At 42.0% G+C, this 7,292-nt stretch overlaps 1 pseudogene; it reads left to right on the forward strand.

Moving 5' to 3' along the window:
- Positions 1-1,686: 1,686 nt before the first annotated feature.
- On the forward strand, positions 1,687-6,832 carry LOC120488741 (zinc finger BED domain-containing protein 4-like; annotated as a pseudogene).
- Positions 6,833-7,292: the final 460 nt, after the last annotated feature.

A 7,292-nucleotide genomic window follows, 5' to 3' on the forward strand; every position in this document is an offset into this window, starting at 1 on the left:
TTCATGCACAACACTGCTGTCGGGGGCGTGGCGAGGGCAGCTGTCATGCCGAGGGTCGGTGTCGTGCCGAGGGGCTGCTGTCGGGGGTGTGCCAAGTGCCGCTCTCTGGGGCACGGCTTCTGCTGAATCCAAAGTAGAAAATCACAATATATTAATTAATTAATAGTCAAATGTGAAAGTGCAAGTCTAAGGCCCCGTTTACACTGTCAGTGAAATGCGACCCAATTCCGATTTTTTGCTCATATGCGACACAGATCGGATGTGTTCTATGACAGTGTAAACAGGAACAAAACGCATGCATTTGGATATTTCCAGATCGGTTTCAGGCCTCATTCATATGTGGAAATAAATCGGATATGTGCCATGTAAAATCGGATTTTCTGAGGCATTTTAGGCGACGTCTTCACGGTTAAATGACGAGTGAAACCCCCGACGCGCTTCTGCAAAGGGACGGATGGCCGACGAAACGTTGTGTCATACGAGCGGAATGTGGACAGGGGCACGTGAGATGTTTTCAGGATTGTAAATGTGCCGTAAATTGTTCATTTACATTTATTTAAGCATTTATTTGTAATAAACACTTTAAGTGGTCTATTTAAAACATACTAGGACTATTAACATGCTCAATTATATTTTAATTTAATTAGTGTGAGATCATATTGTGTGTGCATAGAAAGAATTAGTCCGCAGCCGCTCAAAAAAGAAAAAGAAAATCATCCACAGCTGCTCTACTCCTGAGCGCAACTCCACTGTCAGTGTTGTGTAAGTACAGGTCAGGCTCTCTAGGCAGGTTTTTTGTGTTCATTTGCAGGCTCTTTATTGTATAACAGTGAACAGCCCAATAACCCCTTTAGATCGGTCCGTTGCAGTACGAATGAAAGCAGTATCAATAATCATGTCAAACATGTGAAGTACAAACATGTCAAACATGTCAGTATCATGTCAAACATGTGAAGTGCAGTCAAGTTCGGTGTGTGTGCTGTTTTAACGAGTGTTGTTGTTCGTGGAGTTTTACTGAGTTTTATAGACATTATTTCTTATTCAAAAGTGGTGTTTTGCAACTTCACATATCTCAGAGCATGAAGCATATTTCGTGTTCATCCATCTGTGCAAGATAATTTAACTCTTTGAGCATGCGCGATATGTTTCAGATAGTAACATATATGGCAAGTGTAAACACATGAATCGGATATGAGTCACACGTGTAAACAGATAGTTAAAAAAATCGGATATAAGCAAAAAAACAGAATTGGGCATCAAGACCTGCAGTGTAAATGAGGCCTAAGAATGTCCAATGTAAGCAGTTGAAGGAGTCTTAATAAATACTGTAACCAATGTGGAAATTATACCGCCGCCACGCGGCCATGGCCGCCGTTGCCCTACACTTTGGCCGTCATGCCCCGTGAAAAAAAAATCATCCTACAGCCACAGTGGCCTGTGTGCCCTGGCCCTGTCCAAGTTCCATGTATAAAGCGCCAGTGTGGCATAGAGGGCTTGCTTTGAATAACAGCGAGCCACCCAAGAAGTCTCTGAACTTCAATTAGTTTGTGGATTCGCGCAGGTGTAACGGAGGCCAGCTAGTAGTTGCTGTGTGAGTAAACCTCACTCCCCAATCTCAATAGGCGCTCTAGCGACAGACGCTAGGGGCTGCAGTCTTTAGCCTCCTTGTTAGCGCGCCTGACTCTCATGCCGGAGACCCGGGTTCGAGGCCTGCTCGGAGCGGGACGAGTTGGACCCGGGTGTGAGGGGTTACATTGGTGCCGTGACCCGGATGAGAGTGAGGTTTAGGGGGGTGAGTGTAACGGAGGCCAGCTAGTAGTTGCTGTGTGAGTAAACCTCACTCCCCGATCTCAATAGGCGCTCTAGCGACAAACGCTAGAGGCTGCAGTCTTTAGCCTCCTTGCTAGAGCGCCCGACTCTCACACCGGAGACCCGGGTTCGAGGCCCGCTCGGAGCGGGGCGAGTAGGACCCGGGTGGAGGGGTTACACAGGTGCAGTGTCATAATCATCATAGTCCATCTTTGAACATATGAAGAAGAGCGTTCAACAATGCAGGGAATCCCAAATCCCCGACCACAAACAAGCTACCAGATCGCTGTAACATGCAGATTATGTCGTTTTGAAGACAATAAACATTTCTGCAATGATATTTGACTTACCAACCTGTGTTCTTCGAGCCATGTCAGGCATTTTCATAATAGATGTATAATGTTATGATTATCGATAGACTTTATCATCGTTGTATTGTCTGATATTTTTTTACCTTCTAGAATGTAATGGCGCTCTCTCTCTCATTACAATTTTTAACAACATAATTCATGTCTTATTCTAAATTATGATGTTATGGTATTAATCTAAATGGGAAAATCATCAAATTGTACTGAATGGCCTTTGTGCCCTGTCATATGGCCTTGGTGCCCCTAAAAAAAAAAAGAAAAGGTGGAGGCCAAATGGCCTTGCCCCTAAAATTACATAATTCCCACCCTGACTGTAATATCTACAAATATAAATAAATATTTCAACTATACAAAACAGTGAATGGTCAGATATGCTGTATTTGGGATAGATTTGCATATACAATTTAAAAAAATTACCAAACACTGCCTGGCTGTGGATATTCATAGCTATATTGGTATCAAAAGCCTTTTTTATGTCACCCAATTGTTGTTTGTTTTTGTGACAATTGTAATGGTGAATGATATTCCTCATGAGAAACAGGTGACAGCCATGAATAAGAAATAATTGTTTTTTTTATTATTTTTTTTTGCAAACAGCTGTTCTGCTACTTGGCTGTTGACTATTCCAGCAAGTTGTGGGACCAGGCCAAGCTTCCGCAGAGCATCACGGGCATCCTTTGTGTTATCTTCATGGAAGCGATCATACAGAGCATAATGCTCTGCTGAACCAGTTATGGGATGGCCATCACAGTCTGGGACCACTTTTTTGCAATTCTACCAAGGAAGTGACACTTTTGGCTCGTTTCCACTGAGTGGTACGGTACAGTTCGGTTCGGTTCGGTACGCAATTATTTGTGTTTCCACTGTCAAAAGTTGTGGTACCAAAAAGCCGAACCGTACCGTACCACTTTTTGGGTACCCTTCCGGTGGGGTACCTAGCACAGTGAAAGGGTACTAAAAGGAGGAGCTGGTTGACAGAGTATAGTCACTTGCACGTGCTACTAGGGCATTAGAAGCATACAGTTATAGTTACAATATAATACTACTGTTATTGTGTCACGAAATGTAGCTTTAAGAGTTTTTCAGGCGAGAAAGTAGTTTTTTAAAAGCTCAAATCTGTGGATTATTTATAGATTTATGATCATTTGACTGAGATCCATTCCAAGCAATCACCGGATGCTCGCGCTCGTGTCCCCCGCCTGGAACAGCCTTTCCTCGGCTAGTCGTTCTGATCTTTGCCGCTGACTCTGACGTCTCTGTAGTGGTTAAACATGAGATATAGTTCGTCTTGTATAAACCTAACAGGTGATCTGTGGTCTCGTGAATCTATAATTCGTTCCCTGGCCAATAGTTTTGGCAGAAGGCTACGTGAAGTTTCATATCTTTGAGCGCTGTGTATATTTGACTGACTGAATTGTTTCTTTATGTTATTAAAGCTTTACTGTATATCTTTTTGTACCTTTTTCTTATACTTTTATAATGGCTATTATTGATAAAACTGAAATTCAACAAAAATAGATTGTTTTGTCATTTTTTTATTTTATTACAAGATCATCTTTAATGTTGTTTATTGCAACATTTGTACCAATGCGATATGCAAAACATTACATATTGCCTGGAATATGTTTAATATTTTTAAATTTAAATGAAAAGAGGCAGTTGTGTTTTATATTTAGTTTTTTTTATTATAAATATAACGTTATACATGCAATGAATATAATCAATAGGCTATGCGTTGCCTGAACCACATTTGTGTGCTTATAATGTTTAAAATGTATTGAAATGAAATCGAAAAGAAGCAGAGTGGTGTTTTATTTCGTTTTATTGTTGCCTAAAATGTACATACAGAGATAACCGGAGTTGCAGAGCGAGCTGAGTGGCGCTTTCAAGAACGCACTGTTCCATTAGCAGAATCACTGGACTCGATCAGTTTATGTCGCGTTTCAGAGTGAACTTCAAATTGAGAGAGAAGGGAGAACGCGCATCATGTTTATTTTCTTTATTTTACGAAAAACATAACAGATTCTGGCAGATTCTGAAGAGGCGACGACATCAAACCACATTCAAGCTTCTCTTCCGATGATGTTTGAAAAGCCAACATGACATGACTTTTGCGTAAACATACACGCCACTTTCGAGCCAAGTGGCGAGTTATCTCTACGCATTTTGAGCTATCCGCGTGTATCCGCGTGTTTGCGTGCTTGTCTACGCCATTAACGTCCACGTCATTCCGCGTGTCTGTACACGACGTCAAATCTCCAGTCATAAATGCCATTAACCCCAGTGACGGTTAAGTTTAGGGATGGGGTTGAGGTAAGTCATATCTTTTTTTTCCCTAGGATGGTAAGGGAACAGTCATAAATGCCTTTAACCCCAGTGATGGTTAGGTTTAGGGACGGGGTTGAGGTAAGTCATATACAGTATTTATATAACGTTACGTCAACTGCGTTCATAAACACGCTGAAAAGCGATTATGCGTCTTGATAGCACGCCAAAAATGGAAATACGAATTGGCGTGTCATACACACGCTACTTCATGAGATCAGTCTGGAAAAGCAGACAAAATGGAAGTTGTCCGATGTCCGCTCAAAAACACTGGACAGGATGATTACAGAAATGATAGCTACAGACAATAGCTACAGACTTTCACCATGGTTCAAAGTAAAGGCTTCCAGAGACTCATGGCAACTGCAGAACCAAGATATACTCTGAAGAGTGAGAAGTTCTACCGCACAGAGATGTTCCCCAGCATTCACAGCAGTATCGTTGAGAAGGTTAAATCACTGCTAAAGCCTGATAATGCAGGTTATAACTTGGCTTTTACCACAGACTGCTGGTCCGGTACAACTGAATCCCTAATGAGCTTAACATGCCATTTCATTGATGATCAGTGGATTCGCAGACAAGTCATTCTAAACACAAAAGCAATGATTGGATCACACACTGGAGAGTACATTAGCGAGATGTTTTTGGGCATGCTGGAAGAATGGGACATTGACAAAGATACAGGGGTTGGACAATGAAACTGAAACACTGGCCAATGTTGGAGGTTTCACATCTATATGCCTGGCGGCCAATCTTCAGAGAGAAGCATGGGTGGATCAGTGATGGTTTGAGCTCCAATATCATGACAATCCTGATTGTATTTGATGGACACGACACTGCCGAGGACTACCAAACCCTTCTGGAGGATCATGAGCACCTGATGCTCAAACCGTGTATCAGCATGATCGCACCAACACACACAGCAAGACTTGTGACAGAAGGGTTTGATGAAGATGAAAGTGACGTTGAACATCTCCCATGGTCTGACAGTCACCAGATCTGAATATCATTGAGGTGTTTTGGAGGAGCGAGTCCACCAGCATCATATAGTGACCTGGACACTGTTCTGGAAGAGGAACGGCTCATAATCCCTCTGGTCACTGTGAAGGACTTCTATCTGTCAATTGGTGCTGTATTTGGATGCAAAATGAGGCCCTCACCATTCTAACAAATCATTGTGTTGTAAAACCAGGTGTTTCAGTATCATTGTCCAACCCCTGTAGAGTGGTTCTTGTTCTCAGGGACAGTGGTGCTAACATTGTTAAAGGTATGAGAATTGCTGAACTGCCTGACATGAGCTGCATGGTGCCCACATATTACAGCTTGTTGTCAATGACGGCCTCAACTCACAAAGAGCTGTCCAAAATATTCTGTCAGTGATGAAAAGCTGTGCTACACATTTTAATCATTCAGTACTAGCTAAACAGCGTTTAGCAGCGATCCAGAAGGATCCTGGGCTACCTCCACACACCATCATTCAGGCTGTCCTAACCCGATGGAATTCCACTCTGCACATGCTTGTCAGGATGCAAGAGCAGAGAAGGGCTCTGAACATATATGCTAGTGAGCATAGGGGGTTCACTAGCGGAGTATTGTCACCAATCTTATTGAGGCACTTTCTCCAGTGGAGGAGGTCACTCTTGAGATGAGCCACTATGAGAGTTCAGCGTCATGCATCATCCCATCTGTCAAAGTTCTGAAGATGTTGCTTAGCAGTCAAGGTCCCTCCTCTCATTGGATTAAAATAATGAGACAGAAGATGCTGGAGAGTCTCACCCAACGGTTTGCAAAAGTGGAGGAGGTGAAATGTACAGTCCTTGCCTGTCTTCTGGATCCAAGGTACAAGGCACATGCCTTTTCATCTGACACCACACTGTTGAATTGCAAAAGAATGGCTTACGGAGGAGACAGAAACCTTAGAGCAAGAGAACACACACAGTGAAGGAACACAGTCAGATGATTCCAGCACAGTTTCAAAAAGGACCCAGAAGAAACTGATTGATGAGATGTATGACACTCTGCTTGGTGCTACTAGTTCGGAAGTTGGTGGTTCTAGCCTTAAAGGAGAGCTTCATCAGTACGTTTCAGAACCAGTGATTTATAGAAGGATAGGTAAGCCACTTGAGTGGTGGAAACAAAATGAGAAAAGGTTCCCCATTCTTGCTCATCTGTCAAGAAAGTTCCTTTGCCCGTCTTTGGTGCCCAGTGAGCGAGTCTTCAGTGAAGTGGGAGCCATTTATGAAAACAAACGAAGCAGGCTTACAGGGCAGAATGCTGAAAGACTCTGTTTTCTACACTACAACCTAGTTCTGCTTAACTGGGAATATTAAGGATTAAGAGTATTAAGAATAATTTTTGTGCTTATTTTTTTTACCTTATCAAAACTTTTATTTTTAAACAAAGACACTTTTTAAACAAAGACACACAACAGTGCACTTTATTTTTTTGGACTCAGACCCCTCTATTTATTTGTGTATAAATATAAAGGGTTTTTTGTTTGTTTTTCTGTATGCAAGGAGGGAGTGATTGTTATAAATAAAATGGTTTGTTTAGTTCATTTGTGTTGTAATAATTGTGTCAGAAGTATAAGAAGTATAACAGTAAATATCGGTTCTGCATATCGGTTATCGGGCACATCAACATGCAAATAATCAGTATCGGTTATACAAAAATCAATATCGGTCGATCACTACTGGCAACACTGTTGCCAGTAGTTTACTGTAAAATAAAAAAAATTTGGTCACCGTTGTGCTGAAGAGTAGAGCCTGAGCTTCAGTCCAAGAGGAGAAC

Source organism: Pimephales promelas, chromosome 3 (genome assembly GCF_988280905.1).
Source record: "Pimephales promelas chromosome 3, fPimPro1.hap1.1, whole genome shotgun sequence".
Lineage (NCBI taxonomy): Eukaryota > Metazoa > Chordata > Actinopteri > Cypriniformes > Leuciscidae > Pimephales > Pimephales promelas.